Consider the following 22,508-nt stretch of genomic DNA (forward strand, 5'->3'; position numbering starts at 1 on the left):
AGATAACAAATGCTCTAAAATCTAAAAATCAGCTCGCTGTTCACTGCAAATCAAGCAATGATGACTTGGGAGTCCACATGCTGACTCCTTTGGCCAGCTACGACTTCAGTTTTCGTCCAAATTTATGGGGCACAACATTGTTTTACTGTTCCTTCCAATGGCCTAGCTCGTTTCATTACTTCAATGTCTACATAGATAAGAGAGATAGAGATAATTGTGAAAGTATGCTATGTTCGTGGCATATGAGTGAGGAAAATGTCTGTATGTTCAACTATAAAACCGATAATTATGATATTTGCTACAACTGGTCAGGCAAAAAATTCATGTATCCATAAATTTGAAAGTTTGATTTTAATATTTAAATAAATAAATATTTTTTATATGTTGTTTATCTGGGATTATTATTATTATTATTACTTTTTTTTTTTTTTAAAGCTTGACATGATTAGTACGAGTGAAATATAAACGATGTTAATTACCTATCGACATAAATTATAATATGAACATTTGTTAACTTATTTTGGTCACGATTGATAATCAAAACAACTATATCAGATGGGACATTGCATTAGAAGGATTTTGAGGTAGGGCAAAGGTGAGGTAGAGCCTTAGGCTTGGCCTAGAGTAGAGGCAAGTCGGTTAGAGTTGTTACATGTATGATTGAACAAAGTTTAGTTTCTATATAAGTCATGTTCGGTTAGTGACCAACCTTGTCTAAAGTCTAATGTAGCCATAAAGTGAGGCAAAAAAAAGATTTTTCATGAGTGTGACAAAATCGTACCCATAAAGTCAGGCAAAAAAAAGATTTTCCATGAGTGTGACAAAATCGTGACGTTGTATGGTTGAAAATGTACGTCTGTGACAATATTTGAAAATGCTAACACAATGTACAGGGAGGTCCATCGAATCAAGTTCACAACCAATTGTCATTAGAAGACAGTCACGGGGTAGTAGTCCCATTTATTTAAGTTCCCAACTTTGGGAGAAATTAATAGAAAATGTTGGGTTTATATAAGGAAATGATAAAACAAATATATGATACAAAAGGCACTTTACATCATGTCATAAGGTAATAATACATACATTTTCCTTGAGAAATGACATATTAGAGGAGGGAAATACGGACTTACCCTAAGAAGGCATTTCGCAACTCGATCGTAGACGGTAAAATAACAATTTAAAGGGTCATTATTTTTTTAAACAAATTGAGAACGAGGAGTTTCCAAAATTTCTAAACCATTTTGGATTATAAAGAACAATAAACGGGGTTTGTCAAATAGTTATCAAATTGTTGTGTCATTTAATGAAAGAAAGTAAGAACTATTTCAAATGAACCCTATGTAGCTGATCTGGATCTCTTCGTGGTGGTTTGGTTTAAGGTTTTGTTTACGATGCTTATGAATGAAATAATTATGTTTGGTGTAGTATGGAAAATGTTATAAGAAAGAGAGGACCAATTCATCTTAGGATCATGTATTCATGATACGTAGATGTACGACATAGAGACTAGTAAAGAGTTAACCAATTCATCTTGGGATCATGTATAAAACTGTGATTGATAAATACGATTTGGGGAGCCAAGTGATGAGATATGATGTAACGCCCAAAAAAAATAAAGGAAATTAGCTCCAAAAATAACAAGCGCCCCATGTAAGATCCAAAGGATTCAAGGACTTGAAATTAAGAGGATCAAGCAAGTATGCTCTAGACATTTTTCAAAGAAATTCAACATCTCAAGACTTGTTTACTCGAGAAATTCCTTATCAAAGATTTAGGGAATTTGTAATATATTATAGGCATTGAATTTTCTAGGTCTAGAAAAGAAATTTTTATCTCTCAAAGGAAGTATGCTCTAGACATTTTTCAAGACACTGGTCTTACAGGAGCACATCCAGAAAGATTTCCTATGGAGCATAATCTGAAACTTTCTTTAACAGAAATACTCAGGCCACTTACTGAGTATTCTTTGAAATACTCAGGCCGTGTGCCACATCATTTTTTAGGTAAAGGCAAGGCGCACTTGTACGGAGGACGGCGGCATCGCGAGCAGAGACTGTGGCACGTGCATAGGGTAGATTCATATTTAAATTTCTAGTCTTAAGTTAGAATAGGTTGTTTTGCATTTCATTGTTTTAAATTATTTTGTATTTGTTTTTGTTCTCTAAATTTCAGTTTTCCAGAGAAGTTGTTTTAAACGTTTTTTTTGAAGTTAACGTTATCAACTATGTTCATGTAAGAGTTATATTTCCGCATTATAGATTAGCATGAGACGTTAGTAGCGACTCTGAGTATGTGGAAATTTAGGGTTGTTACAAAGACCACGTAAGAAATCATCAACCTCGCAGCAAACTAGTATTAAGTGAGATTTCTAAAGAAGCTACTTATAAAACAACAAGAGTTGTTGATTAAGCTGGTCCTTCAACAAGAGTTGTTGATGGAGCTGACACTTCTGATCAATCACATTCTTCAAGAGTTGAGAATGCCTCGACGTAGTGGGAGGGTTATAACTCAACCCGATCGTTACTTGGGTTTGGTAGAAACTCAAGTCATCATACTTGATGTTGGCGTTGAGGATCCATTGACCTATAAACAGGCAATGAATGATGAAGATAGAGATCAGTGGATTAAAGCCATGAATCTTGAAATGGAGTCAATGTACTTCAATTCAGTCTGGGAACTTGTAGATCAACTAGATGGAGTAAAACCTATTGGTTGCAAATGATTCTATAAGAGGAAACGAGACCAAACCAGTAAGGTACAAACCTTTAAAGCTCGACTAGTAGCAAAGGGTTATACCCAAAGAGAGGGGGTGGACTATGAAGAAACCTTCTCTCCTGTTGCTCTGCTTAAATCGATTAGAATACTCTTGTCTATTGCCACATTTTATGATTATGAAATTTGGCAAATGGATGTTAAGACAACCTTTCTAAACGGCAATCTTGATGAGAGTATCTATATGGCTCAACTAGAGGGGTTCATTGAACAGGATCACGAGCAAAGGGTTTGCAAGCTTAAAAGATCCATTTATGGGTTGAAGCAAGAATCTCGATCCTGGAATATAAAGTTTGATACTGCGATCAAATCTTATTGCTTTAAACAGAATTTTGACGAACCTTGTGTTTATAAAAGGATAGTCATCTTTACAAGAGCTTTCCTGGTGTTGTGCGTTGACGATATCTTACTTATTGGAAATGATGTGGGATTTCTGACTGACATTAAGCATTGGCTAGCGACACAATTCCAAATGAAAGATTTGGGAGAGGCTCAATTTGTTCTTGGAATCCAAATTGTCCGGAATTGCAAGAACAAAACACTAGCATTGTCTCAGGCATCGTACATCGACAAAATGTTGATTCGATATAAGATGTAGGACTCCAAGAAAGGATTATTACCTTTCAGGCATGGAGTTCATTTGTCGAAGGAACAAAGTCCTAAGACACCTCAAGAAGTTGAGGATATGAGACACATTCCCTATGCATCAGCGGCCGGTAGTCTGATGTATGCCATGCTATGTACCCGACCCAACATATGCTATGCTGTGGGAATTGTCAGCAGATATCAATCCAATCCGGGACGTGCTCATTGGACTGCCTTTAAGAATATCCTCAAGTATCTTAGGAGAATGAGGGACTATATGCTAATGTACGGTGCTAAGGATCTGATCCTTACAGGGTACACTGACTCACGGCTGAAGTGTTTGAAGGGCACGTAGTTAGTCTAGGACTACGAGTTATGTAATCTAGGGCAAGTGGGAGAAAAGGCATGAGAATGTGATACGCTAGTTTATTGTATTTCTCTCTTCTCAACGTTATAAAACCCCATTAGAGTTTTAGTCCAAGTGGGAGTTTGTTGGGTTTTATGTCCTAAAACTCATAGTTTGTAAACAAAAACATATTCTATTTTCAATAAAGTTATTATTGTTGTTTATTCAATAAAGATTGTTTTTGAATAAAGTGAACTTTACGATCATTAATCTAAATCCAATAAACTAAGAACACTCTGGCTATAGTATGAATACTTGAACTATATGTAGAGACATAAGAGTGGATCAAGTTCAAGTATATAGTCAAAATGATCTATAGTATAAGGATAAGGCTGAGTACCTTATTCTGGGGACACTATGGATGCGGCCCACTTTTGTATATGATATAAACAATGTGATCACTAAATTGTACATGTGGAGATATGTGAGTGGGGGCGTCCTATGCAATGAGTATTGCATAAGATCGGACCATGAAGAAAACCACTCTCACTTTATAATGTCGTTTACTGTTGAGACTGATTTTCTTTTCATTCGATAACCTAGGTAACTCGGTTTTAATCCTGAGCTAACCATAAACTCCTGTTTATTCGGAATTATCCTTAGATTTGCATGGGTGAGAGTGGCTCTAGTTCGCCGATTCAATAGGCCTCCCATTTCAGGGGTAAGACTGGGTGAATGGCTGGGGACGTGGGGTGCAAGATGGAATTCACTCCTACCCGCTTTCAGGGATAGAAGAGAGATAGTTCCCTTAAGCACTGACTCCAAGTCTTGAACAAGGGGCCCCACCCTCTCATTGGCCTAAGAGGGATTCGGTTTACTGGTTGGACCACAAACCAATTGTTCATTAGAGGATTAGTGAGACATAAGGAACAAGAAGTAACTTTAGGGGTAAAACGGTAAATTGACCCAGCTCTAGTTACGAACAACCTGTGAAGGATCGACTTACTAATCATGGTTATATCAAATGGACAGAAATATATCTATAGTGAGGGGAGTGCAACTACTAGGCTATAATGGAGTGTCCTAGTAGTTAACGAATGTTGGTTAAGCAGGTTAATGAGTTTAACCGGTTAATCTTGGATCATTGGAGCCCATGATCTATAGGTCCATTAGGTCCCTCTGCTAGCTCATATCGGACTAAACCATAGAACAGTGTGACGAGTGAGTTTGAAATGTTCGAATTCAAATTAGGGAATATGCGCTACATATATACGATATATTTAACCGCATTTTTGTTTTATTTACGAATTAAACAAAAAGAGAGAATCTGAGATATTTAATTAAGTGTCGGAATTGTTATGTGTCGAAATTGATTGGGATTGGCATTTGAATTAATATTAAATATTAATTAAATAGTTAAACTAATTATTCAAATTAATTGTTGAATTAAAATGAAGAAAGTCAAAATGTTGACTTCATTTAATGGAAAAATACATGTTAGTGGTATTTTGAGGTGTCAAAATTTGGTTTAACCAAACTTGCATGCTTGCCAAATAAACCCACACATTTGAGTGGAATTTTGAGTGTCAAAATTTGGTTAACTCAAACATGCATGCTTGCCACATAATCCCAAACATTTGAGTGGATTTTTGAGTGTCAAAATTTGGTGATCTCAAATTTGCATGAACATGCAAACATGACTCTTTAAATAGAGTGATCATGATACATGGAAGGTATTCTTCTTCTTTGTGAAAAACCTTGAGAAAAACCTCTAACAAACACTCTCTTCATATATACAAAATCTCTCCCAAGTTTAGTCACTTACCGGATTCAACAATTCCGTTCTATGGCCGGAGGATAGTGGAGAAGACACTAGAGGTAGTTCGAAACCGGTTCGTGAGGAAAAAGGAATTTGAACTATAAAAGGTTAGTATTCAAACTCTTAAGTTTTAATACTTATGAACATGCTAGTTATTTACTATAATTGATGTTCTAAAAGTGCCTAAGATCCAAATTGCTTCCGCATGTGTTATATTAACACCATCAATCGGAAAAATCTCGAACCCTAATTTTATTAGATTTGGAATTGGTTACAATAGGAAAGATCTTAAAATCTAGTTTTATTAAATTTGGAATTGTTCCAAACATAAAAGATGTTGAAAATCAAGATATGTCTTCCATCTAAATTATTGTAATTTAATTCATTTTCAATTTCTAAGATATGCTACACATGCGGGTCAATTTTGATTTTTTTTTTTAATTTAATTATGCATATGATGTATGTTTTAAATTGATTGATTAAATACATCTGGTATGTCATTTAGTTTAAAATCCCATTATAGGTTAAGCATAATCATGCATTTTAATTGTTTTTTTTAAATATAAATGTTATATTTGAAATTTTTTTTATTAGGTTGTTTTCTTATATAAATAAGATGATTTCTTAATTAGGATGTATTTTCCATATGCATTTGAGTATAATTGTTATGCTTGAAAATTAAATTAGGATATTTATTTCTTAAATTGAATGCATGCTATTTACATAATACGATTATGGTTTGTTCTAATATAATTAGAATTTGAGTAATCTATTAAATTTAATTTTAAAGGGTTTAAAATGCTAGATTTTTAAGATTATTCTAGAAGGGAATTAGTTTTCAATAGGATCCTAAAGACAGTTTAATTCATTCACTAATCTTGTAATTAATAGTTAATTAAAGAGGAATGAATTTTAAATAAAAATTGACTACAAGGGAACTCTGTCTAAGGAAGGTTTTGGCTAGGCTGAGGTATTTAAGCTGACAGAAATGGAACACTTGTACCTCGGAACGGACTTGGGAGTTGAATTAGTCAAATTTTATTTAATTTCATTAAGCAAGCTCACGATGTGATTAGTTTTCTTTAATAGTTTAAAAACTTTGCAATTCACATTAAAAGCAATCCAACAAACATGAGGGTTATGAAAGGGTAGATTGAAAACTTAGATAAATGAGATTAGTCTAATTTGTCTGAGTAATAGAAAACCCTATTTCAAAATACTTAGGTGGAGAAGGACATCGGAAGATATTAAGGACACATGTTAGGATATCCTACGTTCTCTATTATTGATTCACACCGTGAGATTCATGCGGGACCTCGTGGCAGCTTTTAGACCATCCCCATGGAAGGTGTTTGCATGAGTAAATATCAACGTGAATCTTGAGAAAGTATTTATAGTAAATTTGAGAAGGAAATGTGTCAACATATCCTATGGTCTCCATTATTGGTTCATAACGTGAGATCCATGCGGGGCCTCATGGCGGCTTTTGGACCGTCCCCATACGGAAGGTATTTGCATGGGTCAATATCAGGGTGAACTCTTGGGAATGATAAGATAGTAATTATATTTCCAAGACTTGACCTACCCTACAGCGGCACTTGTTGGTATAAAATTACAAGATCTAAAATGATGGGTTACATTTACGAATAGATCATTAAGGTTGTTAATGATGTTCTCGATTGAACTAATGGTAATTAAATATTATAGGAATAAGAGTTATTTTGATATAATGTTTGGTTGAGATTGTATCAGTTTAGTGAAGGAACACTTGACCTACCCTACGGCTGCACTTGTTCTAAATCACTAAAGTACCATAGCATTAGAAATGATTTATAGGGTTCATTTTATAAAATTGTTTGTTCTCATGCTCAAATTGAATGGATAGTTGATGGTTTGTAATTAAATAATATTTTATATTTGAACTTTGTAATTAAATAATATTTTATATATTTCAAATATAATGTTCAAGATCTCTCCATTGTTAATTTTCACTACTGTGTTGAGAAAATTTTAATACTTGAAAAAATAATATTAGCACTATGACGGAAGTGTATTTTTTTTTTTTTTTTTTTTTTTTTGTCTTTATTTTGAAATGTTCTCAAGACCTATTGTGAATCGAATTATTCGAAGAGCACATGATTGATGAATCAAAGGTGATGAGAAAGCTCTGTTCATATCTTCTAGTTAATATGTTGGATGTCATGACTAAAAGATAAGAAAAAGACAAAAAACATATGAGATGATTAAGTCCATAGAAGTTAAATTTTATTTAAATAATCTGAAATTAAGTATTATAAAAATCAAGAAAAATTTTATGACTGAAGCTATTGATAGGAAATAGTTCCTAGCTTATAGTGAAAGAAATTTTCCAAATTACTCTATGGAAAAAAAACTAAATGAAAGTAAATTTGATTTACTAGATTTTTTGTGGAGACTAGATGACACCCCTTATAGCTGATATAAGATCTACTACCAAGATTTGTTTTTCATTACACTTGATATGTAATTCTTGAAAAATACTTGATGATGTAGATGTTAGAATTTAGTGCAACTTCTTTCTAGTTTGAATTAGTTATGGAATATAGGTAATCATTTAATATTTGAAGAATATATTAGTTAGGGAATATATATTAGATATTTTAAATTTGAAGAGTAGTATATTTTATTTTATTCTCTAGATTTAGTTAGTTTATATTTTCTTTTTCTAGTTTTAATTAGTTATGGAATATATGTAATCATTTAATATTAGGGTTTAGGGTTTAAGGTTTAGTTGATAGTACGAGAAGGACATCTGTCAATAGTCCGAGAATATCGTGTACTAAAATTAGTTGATAGAAGGTGGAATTTATTTCCAACTCTCAACATAATACAATTTTGTAAAATTGTGATGTAAGAGGAGAAAACAATACTATATTAGATATAGTCACGTATTAAAAAAAAATTATACACTATTATTGAACTCTTGTTAGGATTTGCAATCGAGATTGCACAGTGAACATGATTGCCTTCAAAATTGTCTATGAGACAATTTTTGGAATTACGGAAATGTAGTAAACTTAGTTTACAACACTTCAATAATTGTAATCAAGCATATATGCTAAGACAAATATGTTCAAAATTATGCCTAACTGTAGGCTACTCCTAAAGAGAAACAAAATAGTCCTTTATTTAATTCTAAATAGAAAAACATATTGGTATGACAAATGTAATTTTCTAAAGAAGTTCATAGAAGGACATACACTTATAATAAGGTGAGATAGTGTTAATTAAATAGTTCCAAGTGGAGCCCTTAATAGTTAACCAAAGTTGTTAATAATTAAATTTCGCTTGAGAGTCAAGTGGATCCTAGTCATTAATTCAATAAGTCTCATTGTAGTGGAGAAATTATGAGATGATTCAATCCTACTAAAATTCAAATTGTCATGTTAGATGACCAATTTAAGGACTTATTACCCTCAAAATAGTTATGAGGGATGATGACGAAGGATAAATATTTTAAAGTCATAAAATCCAGAGATTTGTAGATATTCTTGATGAGGTTAAACTCATACGATATGAATTGACCTACAAAAGAAAAATTATGTATAGATAAGAAGATATAGATCTTCAAAACAGGATTCATGACAAAGAGTTGAACTTAATGGGAGAAAGTAGCTAGAAGTAGACTTTCTCTCCTGTTGTAATTCTAGAGTCTATTATTATTATTCTCTCCTGTTGTAATCATTTCTTAAACATTTGAAAGGTGTTTCACATGTGATTTAGTTTGTCACTTTCATTGTGATGATAGTGATACAAAGACTAATATGAAGGAAATTTAAAAGATCAATCTATAAAAAATGATATTGAGAGAGAAAGCATCGTGGCTGTGACCAAAATGACTTTTAATGATAATTATTTTGTTTTATATAAAATGACTCTCTAGGCTAAAGTGTTTGAGGGTCATCTAGAATGTCTAGGATTACTAGACATGTCTCATCTTCTTTAGGGCAAGTGAGAGAAGGTGTTGGGTATAGAGCAAGTGGGAGATTGTTGAGATTTATGCTCTAAAGCCTCTTAATTAATTATTTACTTTTTAACTATAATTTTTATTATTTTATTTGTAATTTAATTGTTATCCATGGTATGAAAATAAAGGTTATTAATGTAATCTCGAACAATATGTGGTTGACATAGTAGAGAATCGTGTTCAAGTAATAACCTAAAGAGTCTATAGTATATGGATAAAGTTGGGTGCATACAAGAGAATCGTGTTCAAGTAATAACCTAAAGAGTCTATAGTATATGGATAAAGTTGGGTGCTTTATCCTGGTATCACTATTGATACGGCTCACTTTGTAATCGTTACAAATGATTTTATCCAAATCGTTCATGTGGAGATATGTAAGTGGGGGTATCATATACAATGAGTTTGTATAAGACAGAACCAAAAAATATTTAAAATTTCTTTATAAATCCGTTAATTGAGAAGATTAATATTTCACATGATGATCATATGCGACTTGATCTTAATCCTGAGTGAGTTATGAACTTCTGCTTGTGAGAGCTTGTCCTTTAATTTACATGGGTGAGAATGACTCTTTTAGCCGATTCAATATATCTACCATTTTAGGGACATACCTGTAAAGATCGGGCTGACTCGATGACTCTAAAAAGACGGGTAAATTTTTCAACAAAATAAAACAACCAAAACTTAAAACATATCAAACAAAAATAAAGTTTATACAAAGTATTTTAAAACACAACATAACAGTTAAAACACAAGTTAAGGGACGACACAAAAGGGTAGAAGGACGATGGGTGAGGTTTGTCTATGGCACCAGCTCCAGAGTCCGCTCCCGACCTTGACCAGCTTCTTATTTCCTGAAAAAATGGAGAATAAAGAATGAGTACAAGACTCAGTAAGCAGCCTACTTGTAGGCTCTTAATCGTGTCCTTGATATGCTAGGGTACCACACTTTTTGTTTTTCTTGTTCTTATTCTTGTTCTTGTTGTAAGTTCTTAATTCGTTCTCCAAGACACTCCCCTTATGATTTACGGTACTAGACATAAACTTGTCAACCTGTGTCTGAGGCTTCATACATTCCAAGCGACACAGTCTTAATACCTACGCTCAAGGCTTCTTACGTTCCAAGCAACGTAGTCTAAGTCATACACATGACGTACCATGGGAGGTCTTAGGAGAATCTTAATTCATGGCTAGGGTAACTTACTCTCTTCTTGCTCCATTGTGGCCATAGGTTCTCCCCATGATATACCATAAAGGTCACGTGATCGATACATGCATGAACATGGCATAGACCATAAAGGTCACGTGATCGATGCATGCATGAACATGGCATAGACCATAAAGGTCACATAATATAACATAGACCATATAGGTCGCGTGATCGGTGCATACATGAACATGGCATCCTGCAAATCATAACATGGCGTAGGGCATCTCATCTAGGTGAGGGGAATGAGGCCAAACGTGACATCCTGCAAAGCAAACATGGTGCAGGGCATCCCACCTAGAGGAGGAAAAAATCCTCCTTAGAAAGCACCGCATGGTGGGAGTTATGGGCCACAATTAGACATGCTTAGATTAATACCTAGCATTCTTGAATTTTGAGTCTTGTGGACTTTGGTCCCTTATGTTTGAGTGGTACCTAACATTCTTCTTGTCTTGGTGGTTGTATAACTTGTTCTTGGTTCTTAATCTTATAAGTTGCTAAGATTCTTATCTTCTTTAGGCGTAAGTCGTTATATACATTCGTGATCATATGAACCCATCGTAATAACTAGCTTGAATTATTCTAGAAGGTCATAAGTTCATAATGGGCTCCTTAGAGGATTCTAGAAGGGTCTTGAATCTTGACATGTTTTCTTTAGGCGTTTCTTTAAGTTCCATCTTGGCTTATATTCCAAACTTGCTCCAACCAACTTGAAATCTTGAGCTTATTCTCATGTCATATAAAATAAACCTTATAGGACATGGTTGGTGATTTGGAGCATATTTAGACCTTGAGCTAGGATATGACTTCTTGTTTCGTTTTCAGGAACTAATCGTTAGAGGTTGTCATGTCATATATCGTGTTTTAGTCCTGAAAACACTTTTAAAGCAACCCTTAGTTTTCTCCCCATGAGTGCATAGGTGACATTATCACAAACGTGGCATCCTGCTAGCATATCGTGTTGCAGAGCATCTCATTTAGGTGAGGAAAATAATAAGTCCATCATGACAACCTACTCGTGGTACATATAGCAGGGCATCTCACCTAAAGAGGAATAGGAATCTCGTGGTACACTTCGTGATGGGAGATAATGGTTACTCCGAGCATGGATCCTAGCAACTTGTTAAGCATACCATCTACATTAATCTAGGTGTTTCCTTGTACTCTTGGGGATCCTAGGTTTATGCATAACGTCTTGGGTCAAGGTTGGAACCTAAAGGTTCTTCTTAGGAATAGTCCAACGGAACCTTGTACACTTAGAATCTTATTAGCAACCAAGGATACCTATGGGAGAATTTCTTATTTCATGGGTACCTCGTTAGTCATCCTAGGAGGTAAAGTCATGTGGATCGTGATGTACATTTTTTCCAATATCTTGGTTTCGCTATCTAACGTTTCCCAATGATTCCCAAACTTCATTACCTTATACAACATCATGAGATAAAGATTCATACAACATTTCATAATGTTGGGAGGTCATTTAGGACTTAACCCGTAGGTAGTCTTCCTTATGGGCATTATGGTCATTTTACCCCTAAGTCTTGGTTTTGGTACTTAACGAGTTCCAGTGACTTTCAAACTTCACCACCTCATCAATCATCATACAATAACATCTACTGTGGAGTTTCATAGTATTTGGAGGTCATCTAGCTCATGAACCGTAGGTAGAGATCCTTAAGGGCATTATGGTCATTTTGCCCCGTTTCTTGGTTTACCTAATTATCCTTATCCATTGACCACTAAATTTCACATATAACCTAAACATGCTATAATAGGCTCATCATTAAAGTTTCATAGACATCAGGGCTCATTTAGTGGGTTACTTTAATGTTCCTTAAATCCCGAGCAATTTGGTCGGTTCAGCGCCTTAACTTACGGTTCTTTGAGTTTTTTTTTTCATAGATCCTTGTGTAATACTTGGTTTATGGTTCATATGAAAATCCAAGCGATTCCTACATGTATTTCTTAAGAAAAGTCCAAGGTGGCTACTTACCTCATTGTTGATGTTCAGGACCTCCGTTCTTGAGCTTCCGGTATTTGAATTACTTCACTTTTCCTTCTATAGACTCCTTATTGTGTCTAGTTTCTAGAACCATAAAGGTATATCATGAGAACTAGCCTGGAAGGGGGTTAAAATTGAAAAACACTGAGGGAAGACCAAATTTTGGGCTTACTTGGCCGGTTCAACTGAACCGGCCACGTCATCGTCTTCTTCCTCTGGACAGGAAGAAGACACGTTCGTCCTTTGCGCCGCCGTCTGGAAGTGGCCTTCCACAGCCCCGATCTCTTCGTTTATCCCCTCGATTTCTTCATGAAACTTAACGATGATATTACAAGGAAGAGCTTGGGATTGATTTCATACCTTTTGGTGGATCATAGCCTAAGATATTAGCCTATTACAAGGAAGAGCTTGAGATTGATTTCATACATTTTCTTGGATCATAGCCTAAGATATTAGCCTCCAAAGTTCGTCCAAAATCATTTTCCTCGCCAGAGCTAAAACAGGGGATTTCTTATCGGGTAGCCGATTCTAGGAGTTTTCAAGGCTCGATTTCTTCATGGAACCTCTTAAATATCCTTTCATCAAGCTATAGGAATTGATTTGGAGGAATGTCTTTGAGTGTGGAACCTTAATTTTCAGAAATCGTTCTCGGTATGCAACTCACTCGAAACGCCGGATTTCCGATATCATGGGTATCTTGTTCTACGACGTTTCAGCTCTCAATTCCTTCATATAACTTGTGGGTAATCTTGTTTGGAAACTATTGGAATAAGTTTAAGGAGGAATGGTGAAGAATTGCTCTCAAATTTGGAAGAAACCCGAGAGTAGGAGACCCACAAACTAAACTCTCATAACTCTCGAATGGGTGCTCGACCTTGCTCGAGTCTTATTCCATATTGTTTCTCATACTCCAGACTTTATAGGCAAGCTTAAACCGACATTGAAAGCTCCAGAATCGTCGTGAATTGGCAGTTAGATTTTCTGGAAAATCCGCCCGAAATATCTACTTCAGTCAGAGCCTCACCGACTTTGGTTTTGCAAAATAGCCGTTTGATGTGATGATCTGTCCATCTTCTAGATCATATCCAAATTTGGGGAAGATCCAACGGCTGGGATTTGAGTTTCGTGAGATATTTCTCAGATGGTCACTGTAGATGCATCAGAGGGCCATTTTCGTAATTATACATTCTTCCAGGGGTATTTGGGTCATTTCCCGCTTTCCGAATATTTTAATATTATATTTCCTGAAAAATCCATAATTTTTCTAAAAATCTTTTATCTCATGTTGGTCATTTTTTCTTGAGCATCTCTAAATTCTTTCTAGATAAGCAACTAAAAATTCGGGAAGGTCCTTAATAATTAGTAAAATGACCTTTTTGCCCTTTTCACTTACTTTTACTTTCCAATCCTTTCTACATAGGTCTTAAACACCTTAACATTACTTGTTAGGGTATAAAAATGACTTGCTTGAGATCATCATCCTTCCTTAATCCTTTAATTCCTCCCCTTTTGATCATTTAGGTCTTACATGGGCTGCTTATTCTTGTTAGATCTAATTCCTTTCATTTTTTGGTGTTACAATACCATACTTTGAGACAAGTGATTTTGTTGCTTTATTATAGTCATACAAGTCATTTTAAGCGTATGCCTACAATAATATGCCTACAATTTTAAGCGTGTTTAGTTTCGAACAATATTATGTTTAGCGTCCTCTTGAAATTTTCTTAACAAACATGTGGGTAAAGACAAAATATGCTAAAAACAACTCAATTTGATTCCTATTTTTCAATTTGTATTAAATACATAAAAAGTTCCAAATCTAAAACGAAATATCATTGTCTCTCACTAGTTTTCAAATGATATACATAAAAAAAGAAAAGAAAGCAAAGGCTTCATGAGTACGATCAAATCAAGTTTCTTGGCCGCTACAATTTTGATGTTACTATTGTTAGCTCCTACCGTCGATGCTCAATCTAGTGCCGATGTTGTTTTTTCTTTGAAAAGATATGGTAACATAGTGTCTGGTACTGACATCATGAAGGTAAATATATAATATGAACATCAATATTATCACTAGTTGAGCTGATCAATTGTTTGCTATAAGTTTTTGTTAGTTGTGAAATGTAGGCTTTAGCAAATGCATGGAGGGATGCATGCACGTCCAATCGTTATAGTGCAATTTTTATTCCAAGAGGGATATTTAGAGTAAAGCAAGGGAAGTTTGAAGGACCTTGTAATAGCCCAATTGACTTTCAACTTGGAGGAACATTGTAGGCACTAAAAAGTCTTCCCAGAGATAATTGGATCACTTTTGCACGTGTTGATAGATTGACATTATCAGGTGAAGGAGTTTTTGATGGCCAAGGAAAGGCAGCTTGGAAAAGGAACGATTGCCACAAATGCATAAATTGTGCCCAACTCCGGGTTGTAAGTAATATTCCTTTAGCTTTCCTTCTCAATCTCATGCATCTTGTTGTTTTTGAAAGAGCCTCTTACATGTCTTGACATTTACGATTTGGTCAATGTTCTTCATTTTCTAGAGGATAATCTTTAAACAATCCACGAAAAAAGTAAATTTTTTTTGAGTTTTCAATTTTATTGGGTTCTATTCAAATTTTTAGCATCATTACCGACTCTCACAAAATATTATTTGATTATACAAAATGTTTAGAGTTTGAGGTTCAACTTCATCACCAATTCAACCGTTAAGAGAATAACATCACTTGATAGCAAGAACTTCTATATCAACATCATCGGCTGCAACAACCTCACATTCCATAATATCAATATAATGGCACCCGAAAACAATCCCAACACTAATGGAATACACATCGGTCGATCAAATAAGATCACAATCACAAAGTCCAAAATTGCAATTGGAGATGATTGCATTTCTCTTGGAGATTGAAGCAAACTAATTGAAGTCACCAATGTGACGTGTGGACCAGGACATGGAATAAGCATCGGAAGTCTTGGAAGATACACTAACGAAGAACCTGTTGAAGGTGTCATCGTAAAGAACTGCACGTTAAATAACACCACTAATGGTATCAGGATCAAAACGTGGCCAGCTTCTGCGGCTAGCGGCACCGCCACCAATATGCACTTTTTGGACATTATAATGGTCAATGTTAGCAACCCTATTCTAATAGACCAAGAGTATTGTCCGTGGAATCAGTGCAATCGGTAGGTATAGATCGCATTCTCGAACCTTTGATTCATTTTTTCATTACAACTTCACAAATAAACCATTTGTTGTCTCATTTTAATTTTCAGATTCCTTAAAAAATTAAGATGAGTATAGTGAGCTTCAAGAACATTAGAGGAAGTTCTGCAACTCCGCTGGCAATCAAACTTATTTGCAGCCGTCACTTACCATGTGACGATGTAAAAGTAAGCAACATTGACCTCACTTACAATGGAATAAAATGTCCTATTTCCTCCCAATGCACGAATGTGAAACCTATCATTTCATTAAGGCAGAACCCCAAGATATGCTCCTCTCCTTATGTTGTCCCTTGAATTGTTCATTGCCAGAGAACTTCAAAATAATAGACAGCCTTAATTAAAAAAGTAGACTGCCTCTATCCATTTGACTCTCATTCTTTTGAGTTTCTTTTGTTGTACTTTTCGAAATAAATAAGATGGTCGAATGTTTGAAGGAGACTTTGTGTCGTGAACAACCTAATGTTTTTAGTACCTCGACCTTATATAATAAACTGGTTACAGTCTTATTTTTTTGTTCTAGATTTGAATTTGAAATAAGACAATGTAACTGTAACAACCATTATTAAAAAAAAACTAATCCATAACTCAAGGAAAGAATCTTTAACCAACAAAAACATCTAACTCCTCTTTCCCTTTACCCTAAACAAATCAATTACCATTAGAAATCTTTTAGACAGAATCAATAAGTTAGATCGAATCTCCTAACTATATCCGTCCCATATGGCACACATCCATCATTATCGTTAAAGAAGAATTGACATTAGAGGTGACTAATCTAGCAAGTCGTGTCCTTAAATCTATCTTTTTCGTCAATCATGTAATTTTCGTTGCAACTTTTGGATATGACTTGAAAAAATTTAGGTTTCAGATTAGAAAATTAAGTGACAAGTATTAATATGTATTTTAGGAATTTACATTTAATATTGAATTATCTACCTATTTATCCCGACCAAGTTTAGTTTTAGGAAAAATGTCGATAGTCCTAGAAAAATTAAATAACAAAAGTAGCTAAATGTTCTAGGAGTTTAATGTAGAGGAACTCATCAAAATTGGCCCAAATCCGTGCTAAATAAGGCCAAAAAAACAACATAAATCACAAAAGAGAGAAAATAAAAACAAAACTTGGTCTCGATCCAAGATGCTATGTTTTGTGTTTTCAAGTCTTAAGATATTTGTTGTTCGTGAGTTTAGCTGGGTCGAGTTGAGATATCTTTGAGGCCTAAGTAAGTTAATTGGATCATAAATTTATTCAACTCAAACAACCCTTATTACATAATTAAATCTTTTGATTTTTATGTTTAGAATAATATCTAAAAAAAAAAAAAAAAGGAACTAAGCCATTTGGAAATGGCAAATGGTACCCATGCTAAGATTTGGACCACGATTTCAAATTTGGATTCAGCAACTAGCAACTGATACCCTTGACGTTCCCCTGCATCTACCATGACATACCTACATTACCAACTTATCTTGAATTGCTTATAAGAGTGAAAACTATCCACACAAACCAACACCAATTTTTGTAGCATGCTTTTTCCTTACTCACATGCCTCCTAAGATGTAATCTCATGCCTAAAATTTGGACGAGGATTTGGAATCCAAATTTGGCATCTGATGGCCCCCACAATTCCTTGCATCTTCAATGATATGGTCACATTAGTTACTTGTTTTAAATTGTTCCTAGGAGTGAAAACTATCTCTAAAAATCACGTTGCCTACTTTTGGTGGTTCAATCATAAGACTCAAAAGTTAAGAGTGTTTAGTTTCGAATAATATTATGTTTGGCTACCTCTTGAAATTGTCTTAACAAACATGTGGGTAAAGCAAAATATGCTAAAAACAACTCATGTTGATCCGTAAGAATAATTTTCCTTGTTAGAAACACTTCATGAGGAGTAAATAATATGGTCATATTGCAAAAGATGTCGAAAAATGCTGGAGCCATTGGGTGTCAAATTCATACTAAAAAATTTGGTTCAAATCTTGTTCATGGGACATTACACTAATCCGTTTAAGGGGTTCTTGTTTTTTTTTTTTTTTTTTTTTTTTTTGAGATGTAATCCTGTTCATGTCTCCTAAGATGTAATCAGTTTGGAAAAATCTCTCCAGATGTAATTTCATTCTCCAAAGAAAGGGGGAGAGATTGGTCTGTTATGACTCTGAGAATGTTTGCAAATAATATAATTACATATTTAATATTATTAGGATATAATACCTCATCTAAACTATATTTAAATATTATAAGATATCCTAATATATATTAAATTAATTTGAACTTGATTCAAATTTCAAATATATTTTTATTTAATGTATCATATTTAATGGTATCATATATAATAAATATATTTTTCTTTTTAAATATATTTAATATATTAAATATTAATTTGAAACCTTCAAATTAAATATATTTATCTAATATATAAATATTAGTTTGACACTTCAAATTAAATTTATTTTCCCCTTTATATTTAATATATCTAATTATTTTAAATATCAATTTGAACACTTCAAATATTCTTTCAAATAAATTGAACCTTTAACGTTGCTATGAGCTAGCAAGAAAACCTTATGGACCTACCGATTATAAGCTCCAGAAATACAAAATTAATTAATTAAACTCTTTAATTAATCAATTTCCATTCATTAACTATAGGTCACTCCACTATAGACCTAGAGTTGCACTCTTATGTACTGTAGGACAAGTTATTTCCATTGATATAATCATTACAAGCAAGTCGATCCTTCATGAGTTGTTCATAATTGTAGCTGGGTCAAAAGTCCGTTTTACCCCTGTAATTACATTTTTCAACTTAAGTACCACTGATTCTCTAATAAACAATTTGTTTATGATCCAATCATAAACCAAGTCCCTCTTGGGCCAGAGAGAAGGTGGGGCCCCATTGTTCAAGTCCCGAAATCAGTACTTAAGAGAACAACTCATCTAGTTTCCTCATCTGGAAAAGAGTGAATTTCATCTCATGATATTATGTTTCAAACTCCCTGATTGGTCAAGTCCTTAAAATTGTAGGCACATTGAATCGGCCTAAAGAGCCATTCTCACCCATGTAAATTAAAGAACAAGCCCTCACTGGCAGGAGTTCATAACTCACTCAGGATTAAGATCGACTCGCATATGATCATTGTGTGAAATATTAATCTTCTCAATTAACGGATTTATAAAGAGAGATTAAACATTTATTGGTCCAGTCTTATACAAACTCATTGTATAGGGTAGCCCCACTTACATGTCTCCATATGAACGATTTGAATCAAATCATTTGTAACCATTACAAAGTGGGTCGTATCAATAGTGTTACCAAGATAAGGCATCCAACTTTATCCATATACTATAGACTTTTTAGGTTATTACTTGAACACGATCCTCTTGTATGTCAACCAAATACGGTTCAAGATTACATTAATAACCTTGGATTTTCATACCATGGATAACAATTAAATTACAAATAAACTAATAAAAATTATTGTTAAAAACTAAATAATTAATTACGAGGCTTTAGGGCATAAATTCCAACAAATATGACATGTATTAAGTGACAACTATATGTACGTAGTCTAGAAAAACTGATATGAACCAAGAGACATCAATCATACAATATACTTCAATGAAGATATGAAGAGAAGGTTGTCAAAATTATCAAAAGATTTTTCAATTCATGCTACATTGAAGAAGAATGAAGTTTGATTGTTGTAAATTTTGGGTGGGTTGCAATTTAGAGTAATTTAGAGTTATTGTATGATTGATGTCTCTTGGTTCATATCATTCTATGCAACTCTATGTAGTTTAGGTTGCATGTAGAATCATTCAAGCTCGACATGATCAATCTTGCTTGTGGAGTGATTCGAATCTCAATCAAGTGTTCTTGTCTTGAGATATTTGATCAACAAGAATCATTGAAGCTAGACATGATCAATCTTGCTTGTGGAGTGATTCAAATCTCAAACAAAGTGTTCTTGACTTGAGATATTCGATCAACAAGGTAATCCGAATCTTACTCCCCTTGTAGTTGATTCCTTATCATATCATTTGGTATCAGAGCTTCAGGCTCAAGATCGGATATATGTTTCCTTTGCGTTTATTTTCAATTTGTTTTTATCTTTATAGTTTTTAATCGACCCAAAATAAAAAAAATCCAATCTGGGCTCTACTAAAAAAATTTGAGAGGTGAGAATGAGAGCTTCATTTGTGTAAATGAGTGCAAACAGAGTGGCCTAAAATTCCTTGAGTGTATACACGTGAGAGAGTGTTGCGAGGTCGTCTATAATTCCATATCTTTTTTTTTTTTTTTTTTTTTTTTTTTTTTGCAGCAAAGTTTCACAAATAGATTCGAGGACGAATCCTCTTGAAGAAGTGGAGAATGATATGAACCGAGAGACATCAATCATACAATATACTTCAATGAAGATGTGAAGAAAATGTTGTCAAAATTATCAAGCAATTCATGCCACATTGAAGAGGAATGAAGTTTGATTGTTATTTAAGACTTTTAATTTACTTTAGGTTACAATTACATAATGGTTAATTATCGCCATTAAGTATGAATGTTACAACTCTTGGAATGTCTTTAATAGTTTCATTTTGAGGCTATATAAAGCCATGTATGTTGTATTTGTAAGTAGACTTGGGAAATGTAGAAAGAAGCATTTGTGCTTTTCTTTAGCCAATGGCTAAGTTTCTTTGCAATTCTATGTAGTTTAGATTGCATGTAGAATCATTCAAGCTCGACATGATCAATCTTGCTTGTGGAGTGATTCGAATCTCAAATAAGTGTTTGAGATATTTGATCAACAAGAGTCATTCAAGCTAGACATGATCGATCTTGCTTGTGGAGTGATTCGAATCTCAATCAAGTGTTCTTGCCTTAGGTTGTCAAAATTATCAAAAGATGTTTCAGTTCATGCTACATTGAAGTATATTGTATGATTGATGTCTCTTGGTTCATATCAAAAACACCTCAAGTCGACAATTCCTCTGTGACTTCTAAGCTCCCGAGAACCTTATCGCCACGATCTGTAGCTTCACGGACCTGAAAAAGAAATGTAAATAGGAATGAGTATAAATATATTCAATAAGCAACATACTTATAGGCTCTTATCGCATCCATGTCAGAGTAGGGAACCACCAGCTTACTCTATAGGCTCTAGAGTTTCACAGTCTTGGTACACACACTTGGGCAGAAGATTTAACCTTCATAGCGGTATCCGACATCTAAGGATGAGGCGCTACGACATATAACTTTGTACCAGGTGAGGAACATGGTGAGTGTCAGCCTGCTTGTCGTCGATGGAGGAGTGAACTGGCAAACCCGTCGCACAGGCCATGAGATCGCCCAAGGTTGGGGCGTGCTACTTTTCGATACAAGCCAGCTCGAAAAGTTATTGATGATGTTAATATAACACATGAGGAAGCAATTTGGATCTTAGGCACTCTTAGAACATCAATTATAGTAAATAACTAGCATGTTCATAAGTATTAAAACTCAAGATGTTTGAGTACTAACCTTTTGTAGTTTAAATTCCTTTTTCCTCACGAATCGGTTTCGAACCACCACTAGTGTCTTCTCCACTATTCTCCGACCTTAGAACGGGATTGTGAAATCCGGTGAGTGACTAAACTTGGGAGGGATTTAGTATATATGAAGAGAGAGTTTGTGAGAGTTTTTCTCATGGTTTTTGGAAGGGAGAAGTTCATGTACCTTGATCACTCTATTTATAGAGTTATGTTTGCATGTTGATGCAAATTTGAGATCACAAAATTTTGACACTCAATATTCCACTCAAATGTTTGGGATTATGTGGCAAACATGCAAGTTTGAGTTTACCAAATTTTGACACTCAAAATAATACTCAAATTTGTTTGTGGGTTTATTTGGCAAGCATGCAAGTTTGGTTAAACCAAATTTTGACATCCCAAAATTCCACTAACTCAAACATGGATTCTTCGATGGAGTGAAGCCAACCTTCTTACTTTCTTCATTTTAATTCAACAATTAATTTGAATAATTAATTTCAAATTAAGTAATATTAAATGATTAATTAAACCATTTAATTAATATTTAATATTAATTCAAATCCCAATCCCAATCAATTTCGACAAATATTTGATTAAAATATTTAAATCTTATTTAAATATCTCAGATTCTCTCTTTTTATTTAATTCATAAATAAAACAAAAAAAGGGTTAAATATATCGTATATATGTAGCGCATATTCCCTAATTTGAATTCGAACACTTCGAACCCACTCGTCACACTGTTCTGTGGTTTAGTTTGATATGAGCTAGTAGAGGGACCTAATGGACCTATAGATCATGAGCTCCAACAATCCAAGATTAACCGGTTAAATTCATTAACCTTGTTAACCAACACTCGTCGTAACTAGAGCTGGGTCAATTAACTGTTTTACCCTTGAAGTTACTTCTTGTTTCTTATGTCCCAGTGATCCTCTTATGAACAATTGGTTTGTGGTCCAACTAGTAAAACGAATCCCTCTCAGGCCAATGCGAGGGTGAGCCCCTTGTTTAAT

General features: G+C 34.2%; 1 pseudogene; it reads left to right on the forward strand.

Moving 5' to 3' along the window:
- Nucleotides 1-16,259, forward strand: part of LOC147789928 (exopolygalacturonase-like) — a 29,922-nt pseudogene extending 13,663 nt beyond the window's left edge.
- The last annotated feature ends 6,249 nt before the right edge of the window (nt 16,260-22,508 follow it).

The sequence above is a fragment of the Cucurbita pepo genome, chromosome 12 (genome assembly GCF_057944985.1).
Source record: "Cucurbita pepo subsp. pepo isolate OVF chromosome 12, ASM5794498v1, whole genome shotgun sequence".
In the NCBI taxonomy this organism is placed as follows: Eukaryota; Viridiplantae; Streptophyta; class Magnoliopsida; order Cucurbitales; family Cucurbitaceae; genus Cucurbita; species Cucurbita pepo.